This window comes from Phoenix dactylifera, chromosome 14 (genome assembly GCF_009389715.1).
Source record: "Phoenix dactylifera cultivar Barhee BC4 chromosome 14, palm_55x_up_171113_PBpolish2nd_filt_p, whole genome shotgun sequence".
In the NCBI taxonomy this organism is placed as follows: Eukaryota; Viridiplantae; Streptophyta; class Magnoliopsida; order Arecales; family Arecaceae; genus Phoenix; species Phoenix dactylifera.
The window spans coordinates 23,251,585-23,277,727 of record NC_052405.1 but is presented as its reverse complement, the minus strand read 5'-3'; the positions used below and the strand labels follow the sequence as shown (position 1 = coordinate 23,277,727).

Sequence of the window (26,143 nt, the reverse complement as noted above, 5' to 3'; positions counted from 1 at the left end):
GCAGTTTTGAAAGTTAACTGCTCGATAACCTTTTAAGGGTTCGGATTAAATCTTTTGTACGAAGAATGATTGATCTTCTTTCAGAATATTATCGTTGGGTCGCACCTCATATAGCTCTCAAAGCACTCGGAACTCCCTCAATCATCAGGATATACGGATCTCAAAGTTATGGTTGCGCCATCCATTGGTGCATACATGCGAAGGAAGGTGAATCCTTCTTTTGGGCTGAAGATAAGCCAATCGCTTAAGTGATAGCAAAGGAATGATCAAATGATAAATGAAAGAAACTAAAAACCAAAGAAAGACTAAAGCAAGAAAAAGGTGTGGTGCTAGTGCTGCCATCACACACAATGGTTGATTACTTTGTGAGCGCCAAGCAGTTTGAAGGTTTGATACAGTATCTTTTCTTTTTGACTGGTTGATTACTTTCCTAAGTAACCAAGCACCGATCATGACGGAAAATCAATGGTAATAAGAGAAAAGAAAGAAACAGAGAAATAAAAAAAGAGAAATGAAAGAAAGAGAGGAAAAAAAAAAGAAAAAAAAATGCAACAAGAGACGAGCTGGGTTACGCGGCCGGAGGGGTTTACGGGCCAAGGCACTTTGATTCGCGGATGGCAAAGGCTCAACGTCTCCGAGGTTTTTTATAAATATGGATAAATTATAGTACTCTGGTATAAGTATATCTACTTAAGTTAGAGAATACAATAATAATAAAAAAAAAGAGATAACCTCAAAGCTATCCTACAAATATCCGAAAGATGGCACAACCCAGAAGTGAGCTTATTGATCCGCTGATAGCCTCAGTGGTGCCGGATGTGACGGATGTTAAATGGAGAGTTCATATCGAAGCCCAGAGAAATAACCGGATGGAAAAGGTATGAATAAAAACGGTCGGCGTGCCCAACACATGATCAGTTTTGCCTGCATCGAGCATACTCCTGGCGGAATGAAGGCTGCTACATGGAGGTGGGCTTGTCCCTCCCTCCCTCTTTCCCTTTTTTTTCTAAAAAAAAAAAAAAGACGGCACAACCTATTACTATAGTAGGGATGTCTTGCATCGATAGATGCTCGCCATCAGCTCCCAGCCAACACCAGTGGTTTGACCAAGCTATACATGGATTTAAGGAAACTTAGTTGAGTCTACTTGATCCCGAACATAGCTAATTAGACTAGTTTGCTCATGCAAGAGGGATGCAGCAAATCTGATTCTGACTCTAAATTGGTTTCTAGAGTAGAGTCGAGAATTGCATAGGAGGGTATTATCTATGTAAAGAGTATATTGAGAGATGACAGCATCCAATTTGAAAGGGACACGGCAACAGGAGGGTATCATCTAGAGCAAAGTCTGCATAGAAGAGGATTGCATGGAAGGGTATCATCCATATAAAGAGTATATTGAAAGCCAACAGCATCCATTTCTTTAGACTTTAAATAACGACTACATATTTTTAAAAATCATAAATAGCAAATCAAAGGCTCTAAGAACCATACAGTGCATCAAAATATGTTACTTACCAAACTATATGCATATATAAAAGAAAACAGAAGAATGAATCAACAACAGATCGAGACTCTGCACAGTGCTATAGTAACTTAAAAAAAAAAAAATTTATATAAATATCCTTCTAAATATCAAATTTTATATAAATCCCTTAAAAATTAATATATATATACCTTCGTAAAATATTTATTTTACTATTTTTTTTATTCTTAATTTTTATGTACCCATACCATCTAATGCCGTTAAAAAAAATTATCTTTAAATTAAAATGACTAAATTACACTTAAAAAATAGATATGCAAAAAAAAAATATTTATAATAAAACCATAATGAAGAACAAAAAAAAATAATTTTAAAATTCTATTTTATTTTTTATTAAAATAAATATAATTTTTATTAAACGGTGTCAGAGAATCATTATATTAAAAGCATCATTATATTAGAAACATTCATTAAAAAACAGTATTTTATAAAAATAAAAAATAATATATTTTAAAAAAAATATTCTTATAAATTTAAATTTTGAGAAGAATATTCATAAAATAAAAATTCTAGTAAGAACGCACCAAACCAGAAGACTTTTATGGCTGCTGTCTAGAGAATGGCAGGGTGCTAAAAGTAATTCTCGTAGAATAAAAACAATAAGATAACATCTTTCACGCAAAACAAAACCTTTAGAATCCTGTGTTTTCAAACAAAGCTATCAGCCTCTACATCGACCACCAACGGCAACATCCACAAAGAAACCGACAAAACTATCAAACATCACGGACTTAGAATGCAGTAGTCGTCAGTCAGACTTTGCCTAAAAAGCCCTCCATAACTTTGACCGACACCTTCTCATGAACCCATTTGAATCCAAAACTACCGCTCCCAATCACTTAAAATGACAGAAATGCCCTCAGGCCGGTTCGGTTCGGCTCAGTAACGGTACTTGCAGGAATTCCTTAGGTTGAGGTGCTTCTTCCCGAGATGAGTCTCCCTGAGGGTGGGAGCAGTGGATGCGGCGGTAGAACTTGGACTTCACCAGCTTGCCGAGGATGCGAGCGCGAGCCCGCATCACGAACGTGAGGTCGACCGGCACCACCGCCGGCGGCCCGCCCTCCGACCGGCTGCTCAGGCCGGAGCCACCGCCGTAGAGCGGCACCTGCCTCCCAATCACATCTACGCCACCACCCTGCCGCTCTTCCTCGATTGGTAGAACTCCTTCATCTGCACACATTTTCCATTGAAATCATGCAACTGGAACACAAAATTAACAAAACTATACGTTGGCTCAAATAAACTCTGGTTCAAAATACGATCAAATGAACAAAATTAAGACATATCATAGATTTGGAAAGGGCGAATTGCAGGTTCTAAACACGATATTGAGCTGAATCAAGTAACCTTGACCTGCATTGAATGGCTATTTAAGGAACTCGTGAACTGAATAGGCTCAGAAAGAATGTGTGAAGCCGCATAATTTTAAAATTACATACCAACATAATATTTTTTTATTAGCATGATTCCATATCAATCTATATTATTTTCTTTTATTAAGATCACATAATTTGTATCAGTTAGTAATATTTTATTATTAATGCAAATCTATATACACTAATATATATGAAATACGATAGAACTAAGAAAAAAATCTCTTTTTTTTTAAAATATTTTAACACCAATGGATGCCTACTACTGTGGGGAAAAAGTTGAGAAGACCACATTATTGGAAATAAACATTAGAAATTAGAAAATAAAAATGACAAATTTGTATAAGAATTAATAACAAATGGAAAAATGGATGGCCCACCTCTGAATGGAAACAGAGGTTATATTAGGTAATGTTGAGCCCACAGATGGCTGGCTCAACATCCATCCATCCATGACTCACCATCATCCATCGATAACGTCTCATTGGTTCGTACGAAATGCTGTCAGATCATAATAGCGCTGTTTCATCTTTTCAGATAAATTATCGCTTTCTGCGGCGCTCCATTCAGCGGGGCCCGCTTCGTCGCTAAGTAAATGTTCGACAAAATGACACAAGGAAACGCATAAATCCGATGTGGAGCTCTTCTATTGGCTCTTCCGTGACCATGGTTTGCACTTGAAGTGCAGAAGAAGAGGAAGAAGAAGATTGATGGTTTGGTTGGGATGCTTACGCTCCGGAGGCGATTTTGAGGTCATAGTAGTAGAGTTCCAAGGGGTGGACGAGACGTGGACGCCCGAAGAAGGTGGCCGGGTTCCGGAACGCGGATCCTGACCGTCGATTGATGGAGAGCATCTTGGTGGGGACACCGGTCAAGTCCATCCCGGCCTGGATATTATAACTCTCGAACACCACGCTCTGCGAAACAAAAATGGCAAAAAAAAGAAGACACCAAACCGAGTCGACTCGGCCTAAACGAAGAAATGATGGATAAAATAGGGGGAAAATGCGATGAATCGAACGAGTTAGAACGGACCTTGATGGAGATTTCGGGCTTGTAGGCTTTGCTGGCGCCCAGAGGATGAGGGAGAAGACGGTGAACAGAAAGATGAAGCCGAGGAGGAACCAGACGACGTAGCAACGGACGGGGGTGGCGGCGGGGTAGTCGTCGGCGTCGGAGTCGTCATCGGCGTCTCCGGCGTCGGAGGGTGGCGGCCGCGAGGGGTATCTTCCGCCAGGAGGCGTGCTTGAGGGAGGCGGAGAAGCGGGTGGTGGAGGACTCGCGGGAGTGGTGGATGGGGGAGCTGGCGTAGCGGTGATGGTGGGGGTGGGTGGTGCTGGTAGTGGTGTGGTGCACCGGCGAGCCGCCGGGGGTGGAGCCGCCGAGGGACATCTTCTCGGCGTCGGGATGGGATGGACTCATCACGTAGTATATCGCCGCCGCGGCGACCGCGGCGGGGACGAAGCCGCAGGCTCGTCACCTCCGAGTCCGTCTTCGCGTGCATCGCGCCACCCTCTCTATCCCGCTCTTCGAGTCTCTGAAGAGACAGACGAGAGAAGAAGAGACGTTGGGTTTTTTTTTTTTTCTTTTTTGGTATTTCAGTTCCGGGGACGGGTTCAAGGAGAGGGAAAAGATTTGGGGAGGGGAAAAGGGAAAAGAAAGTGGGTGACAGCAGGGATTGAGTAATTTGGTTTCCGAGTAAGAAACACTTATTTCCTCTTTTCCAGCGTTAGTATCTGCGGTTCACTGCGCCGCACAAGTTTCTATCCTTTGTATATGTTTTGATTGAGTTGCAAAGGAATGAATTTTTAGTAAAATAATAAATAGTTTGATGATATTTTTATAATATGTTAATACTTTACATATTATTAGCTAATATTTGCACTATCAAATATAAACTTGGATGTAGATGCACTGCAGATTGAAGAGATATTCATTTACAGCGATAATTTTTAAAAAAAATTAAAATTTTACTTATAACTCTAAATAGATATTTTTAATATAAATGGTACAGAAGAAGGTATTTGAAGCGTCTTAATTTGTCAGAAACAAACAAATATAGATTAATAAATAATTTTATTTTAATTTTTTTTGCTTGATAGATAACAAGCTCTTAAAATTTTTTAGAAGTCTTTTAATTAAAATTTTATTGTAAATAAATATCTCTTGATTCTATGTGGTATAGGAATTTCAATGTATTTGATGCTTGTTAATTTTTTTAAACACTCACATATGCAATTTTTACATAGCTTTATATTAAGAACTTTTTGCCAAATAGGCGGTAGACTTGAAAAATTAATTTTATATTATATTATAAGATTTGGTTGCACGTGGGTCTAAATCAGGAGTTACATTTGAAAATTAGAATGGGTTAGCCTAGCTAGAGTAGATGAAGACAATGGGTTACTAGGTATTGTGTTGACTTTGTTGATCTGAAAGTTGGACCATGATCTCACCGGTCTTCATTAGGTTTCAGACTCGTCTAGAGTGGATGGATATTCCAGGATAAGAAAAGGTCCAATGTCATGGAATAGATTAATACCAGCAGAGATAACATTAATTTTTATTTGAAATAAGTACTTCTGTCCCTAATGATTTGTTTTTTATTTTTTGACATTGTCGACCGAATTATCGGTTATAGAAATCCCTTCTCCAAATGGCTTTCCTCGCAAGTTATTCAGGATAAAACAAACATATATAGACCCATTTTATCCTCAACCTAGACAGCATTTTTGGTTGCAGAATACGTCCTAACCAAGAAGTGTTTTATCCCATGGTAATGGCATCACCTTTTACGGAGATAATTTCAGCTGGGTCAATATATCCTGGGTAAATTTATTACTGCAGGAGGAAAAATAACTTCTCAATAACTTTTCTTTGACATATCGGTTCCGGGTGCGGAGTTGAGGGTCGCTTGGGCGGGTCTTCGTCATGCCCTATGTATTCTACATGCCAGTTCCATTGTCCTAGAGAGGGACTCGGGCACAATCATTAGTTGGATGCGAAGGGGCCTAAGGGGTAAAGGTTGTATCCACCCTTTGCTCCGAGATATTTGGACAATGGTGAGGGACGGAGGAGATTTTCAGGCCAAGCATTTTTTCGTGAAGCTAATAGGACTACGAATTGGATAGCCAGTTATATAGCCGGTTACTTCAGTAGTACCCTGTAGGTTGGAGATGGAAAATTGCCCCAGGCACTCCGAAGTATTTTTTTTTTGATTTTATTGGGTGTATCTATACCTGTCAGGTATGATACACCCGTCTTAGCAACAAAAAAAAAGAGAGAGCAAGAAGTTAGTTTTTCTCTATCTTATGCTAAGTTTGGACTAGGTTTTATGCTTGTCAAGCAGCATTTGGCAAGGAGGCATTATACAAAAATACTTATGCTGGTCAAACTTACTTATGACTGGCACAACTATTCTATGGGTGTGCTTTCATAAACTATTCCTTGGCGTAAACACACATTTTTGTTTACATGTTTTCTATATTTTATGTAAAAAAGTGATCATTTTAATGTTGTTCTAAAAGGTGCGTTTTGTTGCTCACCCGTTGTAATCTAACAAAAATTGGTATAACTTATGGCATAACTATTCTGATAAGCATAAACCATCCCTATTTTTCTTATTCTTGAACCAAACATAGCCTTATTCTCCTCCACCTTTTCCCACTTTTCAGTTAATTCAACCAATCCTAATTAAACAATAATTTTTTGTTTAACTGTGGTACAAAAGAATAGTGGAGGGATAGCACACGTTAAGAATAGCTCTTTTTGCACAACAAAACACAACCTCAATGGAGTTTTGATCAGCCCAGCTTGGCCATTTAAAAGAATAATTCATCTAAAAGTGTTATTTTTCTTTCCTCCTTGTGGTCATACTGAATTTAATCAGTCATTTATGTTTTCTACTGGTGTAATGTAGCTTTCCTCCTTATGGTCACACTGAATTTAATCATTCATTTATGTTTTCTACTGATGTAATGCTACATGACTAATGCCATTAGGGTTGAAAGCGGATCGGATTATATCCGACCATATCTATTTTCGTATCCGATTTGGATCGAATTTGGATACTATTATTTCTGATCTGATCGGATCTAGATACAGATTCGGATAGTCTGTTCAAAAATCTTTAGAAAACGGATATGGATACACATGATTTTTCTGAATTCAGATCTGAATCTAAATATCTGTATAATAAGAGTAAGTAAAAGGAAAAAGATTAAATTAAGTTAAATCAATAAACCAATTAAGTGATTAACCAAACCTAAACTAAAAAAATCCGGACATCAAATGACCATTACTTAAGATAGTAACCCAAATACGAAATATGCGATTGGAATAAAATCTTTCGAATCCTCCCGCATGGCTAAAAGGCTCAAATCTCTCGTTCGCCTGTTTCATCTCTTTTTCCTCTTCGTCATCTTCAAGCAAATAGGGTTTCGAACGTCCTGTCTATTTTTTAGTTTTCATCCGGTAATTGCAACCAGCTACAGCCGTGAGATGCCTTAGAGGCGCCATAGATCCAGTATACTTCGGTGACGAGGAACCTTGAGCGGTATATCCTTTATGAAATTGTTAGTTTTTATTATTGATAAATACTTATTAAATTATTTTTTTATTTGAATATTTTCTTCATAATCATGTCTTTATTACTAGTTTTTATCATTAAATTTTGCTCAAATTTGATTAATATCTGAAAAAGTATTCGATTTATATCTATATTCGGATGGAATATAAGGATATGTTTAATATCCAATTCGTATATGTATCCGTTTATAATAAATATAGATATCCTTAATATCCAATTCGTATCCATATCCATTTAGAAAAAATATGGATATTAATTTGATATTTGTTTAATATTCATGTCCATATCTATATCCGTATTTATTAAAAAATATGAATACAAATATTAATATATTAATATCCAATCCGTATCCGATTTATTTTTAGCCCTAAATGCCATGCAGCAGCGCCATTTTCTTTGTTGCCTCATTCAACATCCACTATGACATGAATCGATTGGTGTACTTTATAAGCTTTAATGGGATTTAAAGAAGTTAGATGAACCTTTAGAGTATCAAGTTGAAATGTGGATATATTGGCAATAATTTTTTAATTTTGGAACCAGGATGTGGAAATCGTGGCCAAAATCATGAAAATCATGGTGGGTATTAAACATTAAAGATTTTAATAACTATAGTGGTAGGCATCCTGGCAATGAATGGTATTTTTGAAGTGGAGACAAGGGATATATCACTAGTATAACAAATAAAACTACTCAACCATAAATAAATAACAAATAAAGAAGGTTTGCATAATCAAGTGAACTCTAATATTCCATTCAGATTTTACAATAGAAGGAATAATAGATGTTATCAATTGAGCATGTAATGTTGTTCACGAAAAAAATAATAAGATCTCTATAGGCTGAGAGAATAGATGTTCCAATACGAAATATTTTAGCAAATGTGTTTGGATGATTTGGTTGATGGTATTTGTCACAATAACAGCTGGGATAAGTTGATGCTGTAGTTGTACTGGTCCTGAACCAAACAAATCTGAAAGCTGAAAAATGTTAGTATGTGAATATGATTTTCTTTAGGTTGATAAGAATTTGTTGATATTTTGTTTTTTTCTTTTACTTCAGAGTTTACTGTTCTCTTAATAGCTCAAACCTATCGTACTTAAGCCACAATTTAGGTCAAGATATTGGTTTTCTTATTATTTGTGTTGAGGATGTGTAGAGATATAATCCTGTAATGGTAAATCTTTCTGTTGTGGGATGGGGTTCCCAGTTTAGTCCCACATCGGCTAATCAGCGGAAAGGTCTATGCCTTAAATGGGGGGCTCAATAACCTCTCCTCACCGAGGGCCCTTTGCGGGACAAAACGTGAGGGTAGGGGGCAACCTCCGCGGACCCCGCGCCGTCAGGGCTCGGGACTGTCATTGGGACTGTCATTGGGCTCCGGCCCTGGGCGACCTCCCGCAGACCCGAAGCGGCAATCCAGAGCGGACAATACCTCGGGAGGGACGCAGATGCTTTCCCCTGCTCGGCCGGTGTGTGGGCTGGTGTTGGGTTCCGACCCCACATCAAATGACGCTAGAGGAAGGGACCCGGCACGCACAGACCTTCCCGCTGGGGGGGCTGTGTTGTGGGATGGGGTTCCCAGTTTAGTCCTACATCGGCTATCAGCGGAAAGGTCGTGCCTTAAATGGGGGGCTCAATAACCTCTCCTCACCGAGGGCCCTTTTGCGGGGACAAAACCGTGAGGTGTTGCCCAAGGTGACAACCCAAGAGGGGGGGGGGTGAATTGGGTTTTCTAAAAATTATGTTCCCTAATTTTACTTTGAATAGACTGCAGCAGAATAATAGGATGTTATTTACTTAAGCTCTAGGCAATTACAAGTAAAGCAGTGGAAGATTAAGCTAGAGCAATTATACTATGGCTTTAGGGTGCAATTGATCTAAAATTAACTTATAGTTGTATGATCAATCTTAATCTATGTGTATGGTAAGAAGGAGTGGAAGCTAAGCAAATCACTTATAACTCTATAAAAAACAAAGCTAGAGATATTACACAATCAAGCATGAATGGAAGGCATGAAATACAAGAGATAAGGCATCACAAACACAAAGATGTATAGTGGTTCGGTGCACCCCAGCACCTACATCACTCCCAAGACCTCTTGGGAATTTCACTATAATCCTACCGATTACAGCCGGTTGTTTTACAAGCTCACAACCCAACTTGTTGTTTTACGAGGTCACAAACGAACTCGGTCGGTTTTCCCAGGCTCACCGACTAGAACCACCCCCGATTGTTTTCCGGATCACAATCGAACCCTTAACCGTTGTTTACCCTCGGCTCACCAACAAACCTAACCCCGTTGGTTTTCCCTTTGGCTCACCAACAAACCTTACACCGTTGGTTTCCTTTGGCTCACCAACAAACCTTAACCCCTTGATTCAATCCTTGATTGAATCAAGTTACAAGATATTAAAACAAAGAATAAAAAACAAATCAAAGCTTCTTAAACAAGCAAATATAACAATATAAACAAATAGAGTAAAGAGAAGCCCTCAAACGAATTTTGAAGATGGAGGAGCTCGACTTCTTCTTTACTTGACCCTCTTCTGATTTGGCACGAAGTAGAGGATCACCGAGGCAGCACACGGATGGAGAGGAAGCTTTGGGATTCACTTGGATGCTCTTCTTCTCTCTATTTTACTTTGAATGGCCATTTTGTGCTTATGGGAGATTTTCCTTGTAATCTCGTTGGAATCTCTTTCCTAAATGATCTCTCCCACTTCCATAAGTTCTCCCCTAGCTCTCTTCTTGTTTTTATAGCTTTAGATGGCGTGGAAACAAGAATATAGCCGTTAGAGACAAGAGAAAGAGCCGTTGGACACAGTCTGCATTTCCTGACAATGTTACCGTTGGGATCGGAGTCGACTCGCGCGATCAGGAGTCGGCTCGCCTGTTGCAGGAGTCGGCTCGTGTTTTACCGAAGACGACTCGGCCACTGTTCCAAATTTGAATTAATGTGCTTGCCTCGACTGGGAGTCGACTCGTCTTAACCTGGAGTCGACTCGCCAACTTCTGGAGCTGACTTGGCAATTTCGGAGTCGGCTCATCCACTGAAGTCCGTGGATCCAATTTTGAATTTTGTCCTCTCGAGTCGACTCGACTGTCCTGGGAGTCGACTCGAATCTCAGAGCCCGAACTCCCGATCCTCTGTCTTTTGGCTCGTCCAGTCTTGGAGTCGACTCGAACTTCCTTGGAGTCGACTCGGCTCTCAGTTTGCGAAACTTGGTCTTCTGCCTTTTTGATGTGAAGCTGTCTTGGAGTCGACTCGAGCTGTCTGGGAGTCGACTCGAATCTCAGAGGCAGTAACTTGGTTTTCTGTCTGTTGATGGTCGCGGAGTCTCGGAGTCGACTCATGCAATGCGGGAGTCGACTCGAATCTCAGGGTCCCAAAAACGCTCTCTGACTTTTTCCTTGTGTTCCGCTGAGAGTCGACTCTTGCTTTCTTTGGAGTCGACCTACCAACCATCGGAGTCGACTCGCGTTCCACTGGAGTCGACTCGAATCTCAGACCCGAAAACTGCTCTCTGACTTTTCTGCCTGTGACTCCTAGGAGTCGACTCAAACTTCTCCGGAGTCGACTCGGTAAACATTGGAGTCGACTCGAAATCCTCAGGAGTCGACTCGAAGACTATTCTTTTGAATTTTTCCTTTGATTTTATTCTTCCAAATTGAATCCTTTGAACTTTAAGCTTGGGCCAATAAATTGTAGCTTTCTTTCAACTTGAGAGCTTTGGAGGCCTTCTTGTGTTCTTCCAACTTGCTATGTTCCTTGCAAAATAAATATCTTTCTCCTTGCAACATAAACATTAGTATCTATACTTCAAGGTTTTGTGATCATCAAAATCAATCTATGAATCAATCTTTGGGTCATCAATCTCCCCCTCTTTGATGATGACAAAACTTGGAGTATATGCAATATAAAAGATATTGATTTCTAGAAGTAATACATAGCTAAGTTGCATGAAGTAGAAAACATATATATTTTAAAAAAATATACTTCATGATAATGCTTTAGATTTAATCAGCTTAACACAATCAACATATTTCAATTTAAGCTGATTTGTATTCAATTCAAAGCATAAAGGCATTATGAGCATATACTTAGATATTTCTCCCCCTTTTTGACAACATCAAAAAGATAGTGAAACATTAAGCACAAAGATCAGAATGCTCATATATTTCTTTTCCTTATTGTACTCTGATTTGCAAGTCAAATTATTGCAAGGATATGAATCATATAACTCAAGGCAATAATATTAGAATCAGATTAATGAGCATAGATCAGAGCCAATTAAGATAATTTCAGAGCAGAACACATCGAATGTGATACCACAGATAGTTTTCTAAGCAAGTGTAGGTGGAATCTTTCTTAAGTTAATTCAAGAAGTACCACACGAATGGAAATCTAACCTCTCTTCAATAATAAGTATGAAAGCTTGTTCATTTAGGACCTTTTGCCCAATCTATTAAGTATTTTATCAACCATGAGAGCAAATTAATTAATTCTCTTAATGACTTCAAAGTTCTTTTATGATAATAGGAGCATTGGGCACAAATATCAAAATATACATTCATGCAATTTTGATACATCTTAAGAGCTCTTTTAAAGACTTTCTTTTATTTCTTTAGAAAATAAGCACAATTTGATACATAAAATAATGAATTTGCACAAAATTGAAGTTCCAAAAAGCAAGCCAATTAGAGCTCATTAGTGAAGTTTAAAAAAAAAAATTTTCTAAGAGATACTCAAGAGAATTTAACACATTATCTCCTCCTTTTTCATTAAATTAGAGGCTCTTAAGATTTGCAATTTGGTTCAAGAGTGATGCATGAGATATACTACCAAATAACACGCCTCAAGGTGTATCATAAAGATTTTCAGATTTAAATTTCAGATGATACATATTGGAGAGTATTAGAATCACTTTTCATTTAGTATTCTTTCTCTCTCCTTTAGTTATAGATTTATGCGATTAAGTTCCATAAGACCTCTCATTCTGAAATTTTCTTTCTCCCCCTCAATTGATCATTCCATTTAAGAGTTTAGAATCCTAAGATAATGTTCAATAAAATTGTCAATCTCAAAAATATATTTTCTATAAGTTTCAGCTTATTTTCATAAGACTCAAGGTTTGAGATAAGACAACCTTTATAGAACTCATCTCAAGGTAATTTAAAGCATGTCTTGCAATATAAGGAAGTTCATAAAAATCAATCCATAAGATTTAAGGTATACATCAAATTGAAGTAACTTTAGGATAAGATACTGATATCTAAAGCTCCCCCTCAAAAGATGCATACTTCTTTAATCATTCTTTTCTTTTGTTGAATTTCAGATTTTAATGACAACGTGAATAGAACTGAAATTCTATGATATCGAGAATGGAGAGTGATCAGAATTATTCAAAATTTATAGCAATCACCTTTTTAATCTATCAAGAACAAGTTATGCTTCCTCTTAATCTTTGAGAAAATGTACTGAAATATTAATCAGAAAATGATTCATTTGACGCTCAGTTTCTTTCAACAGCATTTACATTTTCTTTCTTTTAGAGTCATTTGAGCGAGGTGAAATATTTCTAGCTTTTAGATCATTCACTCTATATATATTCTGATGGAAATCTTTAAGAATGTAGGCGAGAAAAAAATATAGATGATCATTGAGGTATATATATTTTTAGAACTCAATTTCTTAATCATAGTTTTTCAGCGATGTATACATGAAGCTCAATAAATTTTTTAAATATTAAAATAAAGTCATATATTTTAAAAATATTTACTTGCAATCAAGATCATCGTAAGACACATCATTTGAATCAAAAATTAGTATACTTTGAAGATAAGAAATGATATGTTTCGGATACGTATCGGAGCAATCAAAATAAATTCTGTTTTTCTTACATTAACATTTTATTTAGTAATCATATGGAGTTAAACTTTTAGACAAAATCGGATTCTGAATTACATAGGATTTTAATAGAAGCTTTCTAAGTCATAATATGAGATATGTATCTTTCACAATGTAGCTCATCTTAAAATTGTTACGATTGAAAAATACATATTCAATAACATTTAAAGCACTTTCAGAAATCTTTGTGTTTAATTTTGAGTTTCGATTACAAAATAAAGGATATTTTAACAAGTATTAGGATATTATGTATCAAAGTTAGGCAAGTAGAAAATAGATCAATATCAATTTATTTTTTCCTAAATAGAGATGTTCTTCTCTTCTCCTTTCTTACAATTTTATTTAGCTTTCAGATTTAACAATGATTGTGAATGACAAATCTGAAATTTCTTTTCAATAATACCCAAACAAAAAGATGTTATGTAGCATTTCAAACATCAATCAAAATTGTCCAAGTATGAAGCATTACAAAATATTGAGAAACCCATAATTCAAGACATCATTACCATATGCAAATATACCATGTGTTAAGTCATGCATTAAAATACTAAGAACAAGAATGTCAAGGATCAAAATCAATTCTTTTCAAATAAACTCCCCCTATTTATATATAATCTTGCACTGATTTCATCCTTAAAGTATGTTTTCAAGTGTTTATAAAATTGACTTGATTCTTCTTATATACTTTTATTTACTTTGTCATTCATTTTTTTTTTGAATTTCTTTTCTTAATCAATTAACGAACATTTTGTTATTGTTTTTTCGTTTTTACTTTCTTATGCTCTATACTCTATTTGCTCCCTATCCGGTGGAGTTGGGAAGGGGCACCGAGGTACTACCACTAGCCTCCCTCTTGTGCCGTCCCTAATATGCCCTACACCGAATAGTTGGGTCAAATAGTGCCGGGTACTACCACTAGCCTCCCCATTGGCACCATCCCCTATGATGAGCAATATAGAAAGGTTAAACTATTTACTTTAAACTCTCCCTCTATTTAAGTGTAATTCATTACGGATTTTATCCTTCCAAAAGAATGCTCACACAAGTGCTGAATATATTATGCTTGTTTTGCTTTTCCTTAAGATGAAGTATTTGCATTTACTTAGATTTTACTTCTCTTGAATAATGTCCATTTTCTTTTCTTTATCTCTCTCCCTTTTTGTCATTCTCAAGTAATTTACATGAAAGAGTAGAATAAAGAGATAATCTTATGTATCATATAGATGTGTATTATGCAAACAACATTTTCATTGTGCTCAAGGATTCATAACTTCTCACAAGTTATTTTACATCAAGATTTTAAGCATATACTTGTGTATTTCATGGTTATGACATAGGCAAAGATATATTTTAGTTGGGCAAACCATGAAATAATTTCTAAAAGTGTGTAAGTCAGTCAATACACATATAGACATGATATCATAAATTAATAATTAAAGACCTTAATCATGCCATAATAAGATTTAAGTTATTGACTTTGCTCAATTAATTTTACGAGAGAAGTATCTAGAATTACCAATTCATTCTGCATTCTTCAGTCAATACCCTACTAGATTTCTTATGTATGAAACTTTTGGCTGAAGAAGGTCCTCTCTCTTGTTTGCATGTGGAATGTTTATTGTATCTTACATGGAGATATCCTTCAAGTTGAGATCTCTCATTTTCTTGGCTCAAGGATCCTGCATTAACAAACTCCTTTTCTTTCTTGAAAGAAAGTCATTAGTTTCTTCAAGATACAAAACATTCATCCAACATATTTTTTAACTAGATGACTCAATATAAGATATGACAATAGTTGAATATTGAGTCATTTTACTCAAGAGATTGCCTAAATATAAGCAAGCACATATCACTTGAACTAAAGAGATAGTTTCATTAACCAAGATGGTTCAGGGACAAGCATGTGGAGGCAATAGGAAGATTTATCAAGGTCAAATCAATTTCTCAAAAATGATTTAGTTTTAGATTTTATTTGCTTAAGATAATTATTAATAAGACACGCTAGCTAAGTTTTAATCAACTTATCTTAAACAGTTGTTTCTATCTAAATTCAGATTATGATTTATTTGTTATCAATAAAATATGATTCATTAAACATAGATTGAAGTCTTGCACAAGGTCACATAATGAGCATACATCCGGTCTACTAGCTGTATCTATCATGCTTCAATACAGCTTTTAAAACAATAGATCTACTTTGTTCATCCTTTTCAAATTCTACAAGATGGGGTCATAGACATACCTTCTTCATGCCAATCTTCTATAAGAGTTTTCTTGTGGACTAACTTTGGTCAATGAAGATCCCCTTTCTTGTTTGTCTTAATTTGAAGTTTGAGAGAAGATGTTAATTCATTCATCATACATATTTCAAACTCACCTTGCATGAACTAAGTAAAATCTGCATATAACTCTTCATTAGTAGAACCAAAACGATGTCATCAATGCATACTTTGAGCAAATAAGATATCACAAATTCTTCTTTTTGATGCATAGATTTATCACTATTACTTTCTATCAAAAAGGTTACTTAAGCTTTTATATCATGTTTTTGATGCTTGTTCCAAATTATATATTGCTTTATCATATTTGTAATGAGTGTTTTCAATATGGTGGTAATTTAACATATATCTTCTTTAATAAAGTAAGCACATAGGTGTCCATTCTACACACTCATTTGATAGAATATAAAGCTCATAAAGCAAGCAAATGATAATGGTGATCTTTATTTCTAATCATGCAAGAATCAAGATCTATTTCATCTTTTCTTGATTTAGTCTTTTAGTAGTCATCAATTTTTCTTCATTAAGTGCATTTCTGAGAAACTCAATTGGTTATAATTATTAACAAGTTTTCAGATTGTTATATGTAAAAGATTAACCATATATAATTTAATCATTAATCTCATAAGGAACAAAATGAATTGATATTTCTACAACTCGAATCTTTTCATTGAATGTTCTATATGCATTGCTTGATGAATGATATCCAAGGATAGAAATATCTTTATCAGATTTGGCATTATTTTCATAAGAACATATCAAGCATAGTATGTACGACTGAAAAATATGAGAGATATGCAATAGTTCATTTTCTATTTTTCAGAAGATCAAAAGAAGTTTTCATCAAAAATAGATCTAATAGAAGTCATATTGTATGACAAGCAGTGATGATAGCCTTTTAAAAAAAATCATTTAAGTAGATGACTATCATACACAATTGTCTTTTTCATTTCTTCAAGAATTCTATTAACCCTATTTTACTTAAGGTGTCCTTGGTGCTGAAATAATTAATTTCTGTATAAACTTTATCAGGATTTTGGTTTTCAACAGTGTGCCATGATACTCTTTATCTTCACAGTTTGGAAACCTTTATCATTTGAAACACTTTTACAAGATTTAGCAAATACAGAAAATATTTCAATTTTATTTGCCAAGAACACATCCAATGTAAGCTTTTGAAAACTTAGTGATGGAAACAACATCTTTAGATTTAGAAATTGATTTTTGTTTGTTTCCTTAGCATGCATAGTAAACTTTGACCTTTCAGAAGATAATCTAAGTAAGCCAATGGCAAGGTCTTTTGAGATTAAGTACATACTAGCATGAGTTGATTTTATATGCCAAAGATGGTTTCTTTAATCTTGGTATTCATAGTGCATATATTCAAAAGCACACCAAGTACACATTATCATATCTATGATCAATAAACAATAATGCCATGGATAAAAACTCTCAATCAAGCATATAGAGAATTCATAGAGTTATTCTTAATAAATTGATTAATCTTTTAGCAACTTATCCAATAGTGAGTAAAGTATACTATAGAATGAAGTGATTTGATTATATTTCCAAAAGTATTTTCTATATCACAAAATTGGTCAATACTTTGCAATTCATATTTTAATCAAGTACTAAAGCAAAAATAATGATGAAATGCAAGATTTGCTGTTTTCATTATTATTATTATTATTATTTTATTATTTAAAATTACTTTTCATAAGTATATTTTAAGTTTCATTTTTGATGTGTGTCTAGAGCACCCATTTGTATGAAAGTTCTATTTGTTCCATGGGTATCTTGGCACATCTATGTCTACATCCTCATATTTTCATTTTGGGTACCCAAGCTTGCTTGGGTCCTTGAGAGTTAGGACATATGGTTCCTTTTGGAACCCAGATTTGTTTAATTGTAATAACTTTACCACTTGATTTAATTATACTAGAACGATAGGTAAAGTTGTTATGCCCATTCTTTTTATTTTTGAAATAAGTTATCTTATTTAATGGTTTGCTTGGTGAAATGATAACCTTTTTCTCTAGAGATTTATGGCTAAGTGAAGGAGTCAAGCTAAATTTTGATTTATCAAAATCAGCATGTTGGCTTTCAAACATCATTTTTAATCTTTCTGAGCTTACGGTGAGTTTGTTAATGCAAGATTTTAATTGATTAATTTCTTCGCTTAAGTTTTGATTTTCTTTAATTAAGCTATGATTTTTCTGAATCAATTCTTCTGAAAATGACCTTAAGCATTCATTTTCAGAATATAGTTTCTCTTGTATTTCATCATTAGAATTTCTTTCTTTTGAAATTTTCAGATTTAGTTTCTTAAGATTTTTATTCTTTACAGCTAATTTTCTACATTCACCATACAAATCATGAAAAGCATTTAATAATTCATCATAAGAAAATTCTTCTTGAAAATTATTTGATGTAAGAGTAGATTCAGTTTTTACCTTGTCTTCTTGTGCCATAAAGCACAAGTCAGTTACCTCTTGTAGTTTCTTGGAGCTAATATCATCATTGTTGCTCCTAACCTTTATTCTTTGGCTTGACTCTTTCTTGGTCAAGGCTTTCTTCCTTTTTATCTCTTTCTTCCTTTCTTCTTGCTTCCTCTTTTTCCTTGTCTTTAGGAAGCTGATTTGCCTCGGAGTCGACTCGGACCTTATTGGAGTCGACTCGGTTAGCTTGGGAGTCGACTCGGAACTACTTGGAGTCGACTCGTTCACAGGGTCTTCAAGACTGTGTCTCTGCCTTTCAGACTATTCTTCTCTAGGAGTCGACTCGGACAAACTGGGAGTCGACTCGGCTACTGTGGAGGATTCTGCAATCTCATTGTTAGTACGCAATTGAAGCACATGTGAGCTAATCTGAGATTTATCATAAATAGTTTCTAAAGTATCCCAGATCTCCTTAGCAGATAAGCATGCAGAAATTTCATTAAACTTCGTTTCATGAATAGCACAATATAATATGTTCATAGCATTAGCATTCAATTGTGCTAAGTCCTTTTCATTAATAGTTTTAGAGAGTGTATGAAGGTCATTTATTATGATTTTCCATAAATAATAGTTTTGTGATTGAATAAAAATGCGCATGCGTGTTTTCCAATATGTGTAGTCTATGCCGTTAAACAGTGGAGGCCTATTAATTAACTGTCCTTCTCCTAGAAAACTATCTATTTGAGTTGTCATGATCTTTGGCTCTAGTCGGTTAAGACTACAAATAATATTTGAGCACCTGCTCTGATACCACTTGTTGCCCAAGGTGACAACCCAAGAGGGGGGGTGAATTGGGTTTTCTAAAAATTATGTTCCCTAATTTTTACTTTGAATAGACTGCAGCAGAATAATAGGATGTTATTTACTTAAGCTCTAGGCAATTACAAGTAAAGCAGTAGAAGATTAAGCTAGAGCAACTATACTATGGCTTTAGGGTGCAATTGATCTAAAATTACCTTATAGTTGTATGATCAATCTTAATCTATGTGTATGGTAAGAATGGAGTGGAAGCTAAGCAAATCACTTATAACTCTATAGAAAACAAAGCTAGAGATATTACACAATCAAGCATGAATGGAAGGCATGAAATACAAGAGATAAGGCATCACAAACACAAAGATGTATAGTGGTTCGGTGCACCCCAGCACCTACATCCATTCCCCAAGACCTCTTGGGAATTTCACTATAATCCTACCGATTACAGTCGGTTGTTTTACAAGCTCACAACCCAACTTGTTGTTTTACGAGCGCACAACGAACTCGGTCGGTTTTTCCAGGCTCACCGACTAGAACCACTCCGATTGTTTTCCCGGGATCACAATCGAACCCTACTCGTTGGTTTTACCCTCGGCTCACCAACAAACCTAACACAGTTGGTTTTTCCTTTGGCTCACCAACAAACCTTACACAGTTGGTTTTCCCTTTGGCTCACCAACAAACCTTACACAGTTGGTTTTCCCTTTGGCTCACCAACAAACCTTAATCCCTTGATTCAATCCCTTGATTGAATCAAGTTACAAGATATTAAAACAAAGTATAAAACAAAACAAAGCTTCTTAAACAAGCAAATATGACAATATAAACAAATAGAGTAAAGAGAAGCCCTCAAACGAGTTTTGAAGTTGAAGGAGCTCGGCTTCTTCTTTACTTGACCCTCTTCTGATTTGGCACGAAGTAGAGGATCACCGAGGCAGCACACGGATGGAGAAGAAGCTTTGGGATTCACTTGGATGCTCTTCTTCTCTCTATTTTACTTTGAATGGCCCTTTTGTGCTTATGGGAGATTTCCCTTGGAATCTCTTCCCTAAATGTTTTCTCCCACTTCCATAAGTTCTCCCCTAGCTCTCTTCTTGTTTTTATAGCTTTCGATGGCGTGGAAACAAGAATATAGCCATTAGAGACAAGAGAAAGAGCCGTTGGACACAGTCTGCATTTCCTGACAATGTTACCGTTGGGATCGGAGTCGACTCGCGCGATCAGGAGTCGGCTCGCCTGTTGCAGGAGTCGGCTCGTGTTTTACCGGAGATGACTCAGCCACTGTTCCAAATTTGAATTAATGTGCTTGCCTCGACTGGGAGTCGACTCATCTTAACCTGGAGTCGACTCGCCAACTTCTGGAGCTGACTTGGCAATTTCGGAGTCGGCTCATCCACTGAAGTCCGTGGATCCAATTTTGAATTTTGTTCTCTCGAGTCGACTCGACTGTCCTGGGAGTCGACTCGAATCTCAGAGCCCGAACTCCCGATCCTCTGTCTTTTGGCTCGTCCAGTCTTGGAGTCGACTCGAACTTCCTTGGAGTCGACTCGGCTCTCAGTTTGCGAAACTTGGTCTTCTGCCTTTTTGATGTGAAGCTGTCTTGGAGTCGACTCGAGCTGTCTGGGAGTCGACTCGAATCTCAGAGGCAGTAACTTGGTTTTCTGTCTGTTGATGGTCGCGGAGTCTCGGAGTCGACTCGTGCAATGCGGGAGTCGACTCGAATCTCAGAGTCCCAAAAACGCTCTCTGACTTTTTCCTTGTGTTCCGCTGAGAGTCGACTCTTGCTTTCTTTGGAGTCGACCTACCAACCATCAGAGTCGACTCGCGTTCCACTGGAGTCGACTCGAATCTCAGACCCGAAAACTGCTCTCTGACTTTTCTGCCTGTGACTCCTAGGAGTCGACTCGAAATCCTCAGGAGTCGACTCGAAGACTATTCTTTTGAATTTTTCCTTTGATTTTACTCTTCCAAATTGAATCCTTTGAACTTTAAGCTTGGGCCAATAAATTGTAGCTTTCTTCCAACTTGAGAGCTTTGGAGGCCTTCTTGTGTTCTTCCAACTTGCTATGTTCCTTGCAAAATAAATATCTTTCTCCTTGCAACATAAACATTAGTATCTATACTTCAAGGTTTTGTGATCATCAAAATCAATCTATGAATCAATCTTTGGGTCATCAGTGTTGACTACCGAAAATTAAATTTGGTCACTAGGAAAGATCACTTTTCCTTACCCTTCCTAGACCAAGTTTTGAAAAGAGTTGCAGGATACAAATTCTATTATTTTCTCGATGGCTATTCCGGGTACTCCCAAATCGAAATTTCACTTGAGGATAAAGAAAAAACTACTTTCATGTTTTCTTTTGGTACATTCGCTTTCCGACGAATGCCATTCGGGTTGTGTAATGCACCTGCAACATTCCAAAGATGCATGCTCAGCATTTTTGAAGACATGAACGAGAAGTTTTTGGAAGTATTTATGGATGATTTCTCTATTTTTGGCGATTCTTTTGATGATTGCCTGTCACATCTATAAGCAGTCTTAGCTCGATGTATGGAAAAGAATTTGATACTGAATTGGGAGAAATGCCACTTCATGGTGCCAAAGGAAATTATCCTCGGACATATTGTTTCATCGAAGGGCATGGAAGTTGATAGAGCTAATATTGATTTAATCGCCAAGCTACTTGCACCTAAGACGGTTAGAGATGTTAGATCATTTTTGGGTCACGCCGGATTTTATAGGAGGTTCATCAAGGACTTTAGTGTCATAGCTCGACCATTATGTAACCTCCTATTCCTTGATACACCGTTTAATTGGACTGAAACATGTCAAGAGGCATTCGAAAAGTTGAAGTATATGCTTAGCACTGCACCCATCGTGCGACCACCTGATTGGTCATTACTTTTTGAGATCATGTGCGATGCTAGTGACTATGCGATAGGAGCTGTCCTAGGACAACGCAAGGATAATAAGCCATATGTCATTTACTATACAAACAAAATCTTAAACGATGCCCAAATGAATTACACCACCACCGAGAAGGAATTGCTTGCAGTAGTATTTGCATTAGACAAATTTCGCTCTTATATCCTTGGTGCTCCTATTGTTATCTTCACGGACCATGCAACGCTAAAATATTTGCTGGATAAGAAAGAGGCCAAACCACGCTTAATACGATGGGTACTTCTACTCCAAGAATTCAACATCACAATCATAGATAAAAAGGGAGTAGAGAATGTGGTTGCTGACCATTTATCACGGCTAGTTTTTAATGATTCGGTGCCACAGTTTTTCATCAAGGACTCATTCCTCGAAGAGCAGTTGTTTGCACTTTCAACTATGCCATGGTATGCTGACATTGTAAACTTTCTTGTCACGAACCGGATGCCGGAGCATTGGGGATCGAATGATAAGAATAATTTCTTGCATGAAGTAAGGAGTTATTATTATGATGCCCCCTATTTGTTCAAGTATTGCAATGATCAAATCTTTAGAAGATGCATATCAGATCATGAGATGCAAAGTGTACTCTCTTTTTGTCATGCCAGTGCTTGCGGAGGACACTTTGCATCTAAGAAAATGGCAGCTAAGGTGTTGCAATGTGATTTTTATTGGCCTACACTATTTAAAGATGCCCACGAGTTCTGTAGGACATGTGACCCATGTCAACGTGTTGGGAGTCTAACTCATAGGCATATGATGCCTCTTCAGCCAATTACTGCTATTGAAATTTTTGACATGTGGAGCATCGATTTCATGGGTCCATTTTCACCATCTTTTGGATATGAGTACATTTTAGTCGGTGTTGAGTACGTGTCTAAATGGGTAGAAGCTGTCGCCTGTAGAACCAATGATCACAAACCTGTTTTGAAATTTCTGAAAGAAAATATTTTTTCACGATTTGGGATACCTAAGGTCATAATTAGTGATGGTGGAAGCACTTTTGTAATAAGCCTTTTGAGACCTTATTGAAAAAGTATGGTATCATCCATAGAGTTGCTACCCCATATCATCCGCAGACTAGTGGCCAAGTAGAGTTAGCCAATCGGGAGATTAAACGAATTTTAGAGAAAACGGTGAATCCATCGCGAAAAGATTGGTCCTTGAAACTATCAGATGCATTGTGGGCTTATCGTACTGCATATAAAACTATTCTTGGTATGTCCTCGTATCGGCTAGTCTATGGAAAAGCATGTCATCTACCTATTGAAATAGAGCATAAATCGTATTGGGCAATTAGAAAATTGAATTTTGATTTACAAGATGCCGGTCTAGCTAGAAAATTGCAATTGAACGAGCTTAACGAGATTCGCAGAGATGCTTATGATAATGCTAAAATTTGCAAAGAACGAACGAAGATCTTACATGATAAATCAATTTTGAAAAAAACTTTTGAACCTTCGCAAAAAGTTTTTTTATACAATTTCCGCTTACATCTGTTTTCTGGTAAGTTGCGATCGAGATGGACAGCTCCTTACATTATAAAAACTGTTTTTCCACATGGAGCTGTTGAGATTGAGAATCCACAGGATGGTATGATATTTAAGGTGAATAGACGCAGACTTAAATCTTTCCTTGAGAATTTTGCAGATGAAGAGAACTCCTTTTCCTTGGGAGAGCCTTCTTATGATTGAGCATGAAGGCAAAGGTATGTGTATATTAGTTAGAATTTTTTTTTTTATTTCTAGTTTTCTTCTTATTTTGTAGGTCTTATTTTCTAGATATCAATAGCTCAAGGTATTCCTCTTCTCTCCAATATTATTTTCTCTACTTGTTGGGGAAAAAACCCCAAGTCATACATCCACGGAGGCGCTCAGCCAAAGAGCGCCGACCGGAAAGCTGCTCGGTCAGAGAGTGCCGACCAGAGAGCTGCTCGGCCGAAGAGCGCCAGCCGGAAAGTTGCTCGGCCAAAGAGTGCCGAACGGAGAGCTGCTCGGCCAAAGAGTGCCGAACGAAGAGCTGCTCGGCCAAAGATCGCCGACCAGAAAGCTGCTCGGCCAAAGGATGCCGACCAGGAAGGCGCTCGACTAGAAAGCGCCGACCAGAGTGCGCGCCAAGAGGTGCCCAACCAAAATAAGCTGCTCGGTTAGAAAGTGCCGACCAAAGACAGCGCCGAGGCACTCTGCTAGAAGGTGCTCGCCTAAAGGGCGCCGACCAGGAGTACTCAAAGCAGCCCCGCCACAGGGCGCCCCATTGGGCGATCAGCTCGGCTCGGCACCCTTGCCGAGCCAATGCCTTAACCAAATGTTCAACCTCCGCCTAAAGTCCAAGGGACTTGATAACTCCTACGGCTTGCGACCTGCCACTATCTCCAAGCCATCAAGGCATAAGATCTCCTCAGGCTTTCGGCACGACCTGCCATTAATGCATGAGACTCCCTCAAGTCTCCGATGCACTCAGGCATTTAATGAACACGGCCCAAGACGATCTCCGGATCACTGAACCATCAGAACGTATGGCTCTCCCTGACCGCCGGTTCATTCGGTAATAAATGCACTTACCATCCACGGACCCCAGGCCCACCACAGCCGGCGGTTCAACCACTCCAACAGGTCCGATCGACCGTGACAACTCTCTGATTCCGGTCTGATCCAGTCCCGTTCTCCATTACGCCATTAATGGGCCAAATTGTGCCCAATTATTACAAAACAGGACAAACCTCCTGTCACCTCCCAGGTAACAAAAATCCTCCTATAAAAGGAAACCTGGAGGGAAAAGGGAGGGAGGACCAAAAACCAGAGAAAAAACCCGGAGCTGGAGAGAACCCTCCTAGACCGGGGGAAAAAGGAAGAAAACAGCACAGACACAATTGAACACGAGATTCTCTTTGTCTTCTCCACATACTCTCTCCCCTGCTCTCTCCACATACTTGCCCCCTCTGACTTAGGCATCGGAGGGCCGGCGCCGGGGAGCCCGGCCACTGGTTTTCTTTGCAGGACTTGCACACCCCCCCGCAGCGGAGGACGCAGCCAGCCGGCGCACCGCCGTCCGCCCCCTGCAGCAGCGGAGCTCCTCCTTCTCCGGCTTCACGGCGGCCCCCGGGTCCAATTTCCAGCAACAGTTGGCGCTAGAGGAAGGGCCCGAGTTCGCTACCATGAAGCTAAGAAGCAAAGGGGCTTCCAACGCCTCTCGACGTCCTCCACCAAGCCCAGAATGTTCCGTTCGGAACTCACCACCCCCGGTTGAGCCAGCACCTCAAGTTCGACCGGAACAATTTGATGCCCTGGTGCAGCAAGTGCAGGCGTTGGCTGCCGCCGTCCAAAGCTTGCAACCCAGGGGCATCCCAGCAGCACCGCCTCCCCCGGCTCCAGTTCAACCGGAGCCCCCTACAAGCGGGCTTCCTCTTCGAGGTCAGGACTCTCAAGTCTAGGCCTCCCTCTGGAGAGAGCACCCAGTCAGAGATCACGGAGGCTGGCCACAGCCTTCAGAAGCTGAGTCGGTTCCAGGGCAACCTGCACCCGGAGGAACCGCTGTAGCGATCCTCCAGAATAATGAACTCGACAAGAAGGTCGAAAAGCTGGAGCGCCAAATCCAGGCACTCCACGGGAGAAAATCGGGACGTAACGGCGACTTCGAGTTCAATACGAAGTCGCCCTTCTCCCAGGAGATTGAAGATGAACCGGTTCCCCTCCGGTTCAAGATGCCCCAGGTGGAGCCTTACAACGGCAAGGCAGATCCCTTTGACCACCTGGAGAGTTACCGGGTCTTAATGGCCCTACAAGGAGCCTCGGAAGCCATGATGTGCAAGGCTTTCCCGGCAACACTCCGAGGACCAGCCCGGCTTTGGTTTACCGGGCTGAAGCCGAGTACTGTCTCTTCCTTTGAGCAGCTCGGCAGACAATTTGCTGGCAACTTTGCTGCCAGCCAGCCCCAGCGGCGGACATCTGACTCCCTCCTTGACATCAAACAAAAGGAGGGAGAATCCTTCAAGGAGTACTTGGACCGGTTCACCGCCGCAACATGGGAAGTCCGGGAGCTTGACCAGTCAATCGCCATGTCGGCGCTGAAGACTGGAGCCCGGTCCTACAGATTCCTCTTCTCGATTGAGAAGAATTTCCCAGCGGACCTTACAGAAATGTTCGCTTGAGCCCGGAAGTATGCCAAGGCTGAGGAAGCCGTGGCCGTCAGGCGGGGCGGGACCGAGCAGGACCCCAAGAAGAGGCACCGTGAGGAACGCAGCCGACCCAGAA

At 38.6% G+C, this 26,143-nt stretch overlaps 1 pseudogene; it reads right to left on the bottom strand.

The window, feature by feature from the left end:
* Nucleotides 1–2,392: 2,392 nt before the first annotated feature.
* LOC120113186 lies at nt 2,393–4,423 on the bottom strand (annotated as a pseudogene).
* Between the last annotated feature and the right edge of the window lie 21,720 nt (nt 4,424–26,143).